Here is a 7,915-nt window from a genome sequence, read left to right as displayed (position 1 = left end):
ACTGCTGAGTGAAAAGGTACATTTAAAACTGTGAATTTGGGTGATGGATACCCTAAAAGCCCTGACTTCACCACTACACAATCTCTGTATGTAACAAAATTATACTTGCACCCCATAAATATTTTTATTTTTATACAAATAAAAAGAATTTGATAAGCACTTCCAAATTGCTCTCTACAAATGTATATGTTTAAGCTCCATCAATCTTTATGGGAGTGTTTTTCTTACCAACAACACATATTAATCTTTCTAATTTTTCTCAATCTTATTGACAAAGTGAAGGATCTCATTTACATAGCTTTCATTCTTAATGAGGTTGATTATTAAAATATATATATATATTAGTTGTTCTAGTTTGTTATCTATGAAATGCCAGTTTCTAGCTTTTGCCCATATTTTCTATTAGGCTGTTATTTTAAAAAATGAATTTGGGCTGGTGTGGTGGCTCATGCCTGTAATTCCAGCACTTTGGGAGGCCAAGGCTGGTGGATCACCTGAGGTCAGGAGTTCGAGACCATCCTGGCCAACATGGCGAAACCCTGTCTCTACTAAAAATCAAAAACTTAGCTGGGTGTGGTGGCAGGTGCCTGCAATCCCAGCTACTTGAGAGGCTGAAGTAGGAGAATCACTTGAACCTGGGAGGCAGAAGTTGCAGTAAGCTGAGATCATGCCACTGCACTCCAGCCTGGGGGATGGAGGGAGACTCTGTCTCCAAAAATAAAAAATAATAATAAAGAAAGAATTTGAAGGAGTTTTTTTATATATTAGGTGGACTAGAACTGTTTTTTTCCAGACTTATTTGTGGAGTCTATAGAGGCTGTATACTTTTGTTATCAATTCTGTAACAGCTTCCTTTTATTATGTCTAGAAATCATATACTATGAGGGAGACCTTTCCACTGCAAGACTTTAAAGCAGTTCTGTAATCCATAGCTTAACTAATCTTTTCTGATAGATATGTGAATTGTTTCAAATTTTTCCTATTACTAGTGATACTGCATTGAATACTCCTGTACATACATCTATCTCTTTGCCTTTGAACAATATTGTACAATTTTTCCTCCTTATGTGAACATTTTTATAAGTTCTTTTAAAAATTTTTTTCTTGAAAGATAAATTCTGAGAAACGGCATCAAAGGATAGGCATATTTTAAATTTCAGTGATCTGAGCTTTTGAATTCCTACCCATCAGCCTCTTTCGGAACCTTGTTCTCTCAGTGACTCTTTTCCGCATAAATCTTTAGCCTCTCCCAGTCCATGAGCTCTTTGTTTTCAGCCTACAAGTATGCTCCAAACTCAGGTCTTCTTAGAAAGAAAGCAAAACAACACAAAATTGCTTCCTTTGTTGAGTCTGCATTTCTTTGTAGTTGCCATCATGCCTCTTTTCTTTTCTTCTTAGCCAGCTTGTTGAAAAGGTGGTCCATCTGTCCTCATTGCCCATGACTGCTATTTGCTGCCATCTGATGTCTTTTTTTTTTTGAGACGGAGTCTTGCTCTGCCGCCCAGGATGGAGTGCAGTGGTGTGATCTAGGCTCACTGCAAGCTCCGCCTCCTGGGCTCATGCCATTCTCCTGCCTTGGCCTCCCAAGTAGCTGGGACTACAGGTGCCTGCCACCACGCCCAGCTAATTTTTTTGTATTTTTAGTAGAGACGGGGTTTCACCGTGTTAGTCAGGATGGTCTCAATTGCCTGATCTTGTGATCTGCCCGGCTCAACCTCCCAAAGTGCTGGGATGACAGGCGTGAGTCACCGCACCCAGCACTACCATCTGATTTCTACCCCTTGCATTTCACTGAAACAACCATGGAAAAGATGCCCAGGAACCTCTAGGTGGTTTACTCAATGTCACCTGCCGCCATTCCCTGTAACTCTCCATTCTTCGCCTCCATGACACCAGTTCTTTCCTGGTGCTCCCCTTGGTCAACCTTCCTTCTCCATCTTCTTTGGGTTTCTTCTTCCAATGGTCACGCCTTAAAAAAAATTAGTATTATTATTTGAGATGAAGTTTCGCTTTTGTCACCTAGGCTGGAGTGCAATGGCGCCATCTCAACTCACTGCAATCTCTGCCTCCCAGGTCCAAGCAATTCTCCTGCCTCAGCCTCCCAAGTAGCTGGGATTACAAGCATGTGCCACCAGGCCTGGCTAATTTTTTGTATTTTTAGTAGAGATGGGGTTTTACCATGTTGGCCAGGCTGGTTTTGAACTCCTGAACTCAAGTGGTCCACCCACCTTGGTGTCCCAAAGTGCTGGGACTACAGGCGTAAGCCGCCACACCCAGTCAATTATTATTAGTTTTTGAGACAAAGTCTTGTTCTGTTTCCCTGACTGGAGGATAGTGGCATGATCTTGGCTCACTGCAGCTTCAACCACTTGGGTTTAAGTGATCCTCCCACCTCAGCCTTCCAAGTAGCTGGGACTACAGGCACATGCCACCATGCCCATCTAATTTTCTTTGTAGGCACAGGGTATCACTGTGTTGCCCAGGCTGCTCTCAAACTCCTGGGCTCAAGAGATCCACCACCTCGGCCTCCCAAAGTGCTGGGGTTACGGGCATGAGCCACCATGCCTAGTCCAGTGCTCACTCTTCTAACTTTGGTATTTCCAGTATTCTGGTCTTGATCTCATGCTTTTCTCTCCATACATGTTCACCTTATCAGTTGTATCTACTCTCAGTAACTTTATGCTATCAACACATAGTAGGTTGAATAATGGCTTCCAAAGATGCCCAGGTCTTAATCTCTGGAACCTGTGAATAATACCTTATCGAGCAAAATGCGCAGTTGTGATCTTGAGATGGGAATATTATCCTGGATTATCTGTGCAATGTAATCACACGTGTCCTGATAGAAGGGAGGCAGAGGGAGGCCTGACTACAGAAGAAAGCTATGCGACAACAGAAGCAAGACCCTGCACTCTTGGCTTTGAAGATGGATTAAGGACCAGAAACTGAGGAATGCAGGCAGTCTCTCGGAGCAAAGGCAAGGAAAAGGATTCTCCCCTAGAGCCTCCAGAAGGAACCAGCCCTGCTGACACCTTGACTTTAGCTCAGTGAGACTAATTTTAGACTTCTCACCTCCAGAATCATAAGAGAATAAATTTATGTTGTTTTAAGCTACTAAATTTGTGGTAATTTGTTACAGCAGTCTCAGGAAACTAATATAATGCTTGAATATGTATTTTTCATACCAGAACTCTCCTCTGATCATCGGATTCGTAGCTGCATCTGCCTGCTACGCTCACAGTCAACAGGACTCAAACAGAACCCATCATCCTTTCCCTCTTGCTGTGTTTCCCTGATTCCTTTAATGGCCCCATCAGCCGGGTGTGGTGGCTCACACCTGTAATCCCAGAATATTGGGAGGCTGAGGTGGGTGGATCACCTGAGGTCAGGAATTCGAGACCAGCCTGGTCAAATGGTGAAACCCCGCCTCTACTGAAAATACAAAAATTAGCTGGGCGTGGTGGCGCACGCCTGTAATCCCAGCTACTCGGGTGGCTGAGGCAGGAGAATCGCTTGAACCTGGGAGGCAGAGGTTGCAGTGAGCCGAGATTGCACCATTGCACTCCAACCTGGGTGACAAAGCAAGACTCCATCTTAAATAAATAAATAAATAAATAAATAAATAAATGGCCCCATCATTCTCTGAGTCACATGAGTCAGGACCAACGATCCTCCTGGACTCCTCCCACACACAGACCAGCAATCATCAAGCCCTGCAGTGTCTGCTGCCCAAACCTTTCTCAAATACGCTTCCTCCTTTTGGCCTCTATGTCTCTCTGCCTATAGATTTATCCCTTCCCACATTCATCCTCCATATCAAAGCCAAGATGAGCCTTCTGAAAGGAAACCTGACCAAGGTCCTTTTTTTAACCACTGCTTAGATTCAAGTGCAAACTCCCTGGCAGGCCATACAAGGCTCTCCCTTTTGCAGTCATGTCTCCTGCTGTGGACTCTAATGATGCTCAAATGGTTTGTTACTTTCCCACCTATAGTAGTTACCTTTGCGTGTTCATGAAATTTCACGACCTTTGCTTCTGCTGCTCCTGCCCTTCTTTTTCTGTTCAGCTTTTACTGGTCTTCATGACTTAGCTCATTTTCTCTAATGAGGCAGGGCTCAGCACTCTTCTTTTGTCCTCCTGCAGCAGCCTGTGCCTGCTTGTGTACCATAGCAGTTTCCACATTAAAGAGAAATTTTTTGTGTTCATCTGAGGCCAGGAGCAATGTCTCATTCATCTATTAAAGCTCAGTGGTTTGCACAAGGCCCAGTAAATGTCTGTTGAGCTGAGCTAAACTGCATTGCAGATAGAAAAAAAAAAAATGATTTCACTTAGTCATAATATTTCAAAAATTTAGAAACTCTTCTCTTATAAACTTAATCTCCTCTGACAGTTCTGGGTTGCAGCCATGTATAACAAAGGGCAGGAATACAAAACAAAGATTGTCTGAAAATTCCCCGAGTGAGGCATTTAAAAAAGGAATCATGAAAATGTAAGTAAACTCTGTGGCCAGCCCATCTTCTCCGTGTTCTTTCAAGAAAAATATTTGAAGTATCATTTTTCCTTGAAGTTCAAAACGAGTCAGAATATTTAAGAAAGTGTCTAGACATTCTGAACTTGACCTTTGACAACTGTAGGAGTTGACTTTTCTAGCCAGCTGTGAAGTGCAAATGCAAAGCACAGTTCATTTAATCCAGAGCCAGGTATCAGGCTTGGGCATACTCTCTGTGTGAATAAATAGAAGCAGCGATTATGTTCACCTTTCTACAGGCAGGGATGACATCCTAAAGGGATATACTGCTAGGTGACCAAACCAAAGCACAGAAGGGTGTGTACAGCATGCCTCATTTTGCGTATAAAGGAGGGAGGGGAATAATATATATTCATATTTGTTTGTATTTGCGTAAGTAGTCACTGGAAAGAGAAACCAGAAATGAATAAATATGGTTACCTGTAGAGTGTGAGAGCAACGGAGTTGATGGGGATAGGAAGGAATGACAGTTCTCAGTACCTACCTTTTCATAGTGTTCAGAGTTTTCACTCATCTAAGTGTATTTTTTATTTAAAATAACTATAAAAAAATGTCAGATGTAGGCATTACATTAATATCCTCAGGGTGCCTTGTTACCATTTGAGAAGCATCAATATATTCTTAGCTTTTGGCTTAGAGAATCTTTTTTAATGTTTAGCACTTGATTTAGAAATGATGGCAAGTTTTATTTTATTTTTTTCCTTAAAAAAAAAAAATTTAAGTTGAACATGGTGGCTCATGCCTGTAATCCCAGCACTTTGGGAGGCTGAGGTGGGAGGATCACTTGAGCCCAGGAGTTCGAGGTTACAGTGAGCTGTGTTCATGCCACTGCACTCCAGCCTGGGCAATAGAGCGAGACTCCATCTCAAAATAAACACATAAATTAAACAAATAAATAAATAAATTTTAGATTTGGGGTACATGCGCAGGTTTATTACATGGATATATTGCGTAATGTTGAGGTTTGGGCTTCTGTTGAAAGCCCAAATAGTCCATTCTGTCACCCAAATAGTAAACATGATTTCAAAATTTTAAAAATATTACAAAAATAAAAATAGCACAAAGATCTCTATGCCCTCTGGGTGCAATGGCTTACAACTGTAATCCCAGCACTTTGGGAGCCTAGACAGATGGCTCACTTGAGCCCAGGAGCTCAAGACCAGCCTGGCCAACATGGCAAGATCCCATTTCTATGAAAAATATAAAAATTAGCTTGATGTGGTGATGCACACTGGTGTTCCCAGCTACTCTGGAGGCTGAGGTGGGAGGACTGCTTGAGCCTGGCAGGTCAAGGCTGCAATGAGCTGCCAGCCTGCGCAATGAGAGTGAGACCCTGTCTCCAAAAAAAAAAAAAAAAAGATTTATATGCCCTTAACCAGATTCCCTGTCATCAACATTTTATCCCACATGCACTTCCTCTCTCTCTCTCTCTCTCTCTCTCTCTCTCTCTCTCTCTCTCTCATACTGTATCTGAACCATCTGAGGTTCTGGATCCTCTACATCTAAATGTTTCAGTATGTATTTTCTAAAAATGTAACCATTGCACAGTTACCCACTTCATGAATTTATGGTGATGCAATACGAACAAGAGTTTTTTTGTGGAAACAAATGTTTCCTAAACAGAAGATCAATCTGAACTTTTATATTGTACAAAATGGCCATTGGGCAATCTACTGTTATAGGTGAGGAAGTGAATTGGGTGTGTCACTGTGGAGCTCATCAAACACTCTTAATGGCATCCATTCATCAGTCTCTAGAGAGTTTTTTCATCTTCCTTTTGGTAAAATCAAGCCATTAATTTCTAAAAGTCTGCAGCTTCCCTTAAGTCCTAATAAAAAGGTTGCACAGTCTCCCATTATAGTTCAGTCATGAAGTTGGAAGAAGATTCCTCAACTATACCTTGTTTAAAAGTAATTAAAAATATATAGGCTGGGCGCAGTGGCTCATGCCTGTAATCCCAGCACTTTGGGAGGCCAAGGCGGGTAAATCGTTTGAGGTCAGGAGTTTGAGATCAGCCTGGCCAACACGGTGAAACCCCATCTCTACTAAAAATACAAAAATTAGCCAGGCATGGTGGTGCGTGCCTGTAGTCCCAGCTACTTGGGAGGCTGAGGCAGAAGAATCGCTTGAACACGGGAGTTGGAGGTTGCAGTGAGCTGAGATTGTGCCACTGCACTCCAGCCTGGGTGACAGAGCAAGACTGTGTCTCAAAACAACAAAACAAAACAAAACAAAACAAAACTCTCTCTCTCTCTCTCTCTCTCTCTCTCTCTCTCTATATATATATATATATATATATATATATCACCTTGTGTCAAATTCACTTGTTTGCTTCCAACTGCAGCCATGGTGAAAGGGCTGGACCTGCCTTTCATTGCTCACTCCCAGCTGAGCTTGTTCCTGTTGGAGAAAGAGGAGAAATATGGAGGTGGAGGTAAGCATGGAAGGTCTAAGGAAGGAAAGGGGGCTTTCCTTTCCACAGAGTCCCTGTGGCTCTGGCGAAGACCCAGAGTCTTACGTGGCTGCTTTAACTACTATGAGATAGTATTTTGCAGCCCCCAAACCAGTTTATTTTTATTTTTATTTTTGGAGATGGAGTCTTGCTCTGTTGCTCAGGCTGGAGTGCAGTGGTGCATTCTTGGCTCACTGCAACCTCCATCTCCCGGGTTCAAGCAATTCTCCCGCCTCAGACTCCCAAGTAGCTGGGACTACAGGCACATGCCGCCATACCCAGCTAATTTCTTTTTTGTATTTTAGTAGACACGGGGTTTCACCGTGTTGCTCAGGCTGGTCTCAAACTCCTGAACTCAGGCAATCCACCCTCCTTGGCCTCCCAAAGTGCTAGGATTACAGGCATGAGTCACCTCACCCGGCCCCTAAAACTAGCTTAAAAATATTTCAGAAACATTCTATGAATAGATTAATGCTAAATGATATGTTTTGGGTAAATGACATTGAAGAATGGTTCTGTCATTAATAGACACTGCTGTACAATCCTGGTGGAGACTGGGATGGTGGTGAGGAGGTGACCTTTCCAAGAGTGTGACACACACATCAGCCCAGGCTGGGCCTTGTGACCTGGTTTGGTGAAGGGTTCTTCCTTCCTATTCTCCTGACCCCTCTTGCTCCCCCAGATGCTAATGCACAGAACATACCTTTCCTGAGCTCAGCTACACTGCCAGAGGGATGTGCTGGGCTATAATTTAGCCATTCCTTTGTGGACAGAAATACGAATTTTTCTTTTAAAAAGTTTTTAAAATTGGCTATTGCTATATATATACACAATACCTTGATGAACATCTTTATATTTGCATATATATCTTTATTTACTTGTCCAATAATTTTTATAGAAAATTTTTAGAAGTAGAGTAGCTGGGTTAAAAAGTAT

The 7,915-nt window shown here is 42.3% G+C and overlaps 1 long non-coding RNA gene across 1 annotated transcript; it reads right to left on the bottom strand.

Moving 5' to 3' along the window:
• Positions 1-1,773: 1,773 nt before the first annotated feature.
• On the bottom strand, positions 1,774-6,901 carry LOC105493199 (uncharacterized). The gene is made up of 3 exons (XR_011609567.1): positions 6,836-6,901; positions 4,000-4,291; positions 1,774-1,969 (listed from the first exon to the last, which is right to left on the bottom strand). It is a non-coding gene; the product is annotated as an uncharacterized lncRNA (long non-coding RNA).
• Positions 6,902-7,915: the final 1,014 nt, after the last annotated feature.

The sequence above is a fragment of the Macaca nemestrina genome, chromosome 11 (genome assembly GCF_043159975.1).
Source record: "Macaca nemestrina isolate mMacNem1 chromosome 11, mMacNem.hap1, whole genome shotgun sequence".
Taxonomy (NCBI): Eukaryota; Metazoa; Chordata; class Mammalia; order Primates; family Cercopithecidae; genus Macaca; species Macaca nemestrina.
This window is presented reverse-complemented; position numbering and strand designations above follow the sequence as displayed.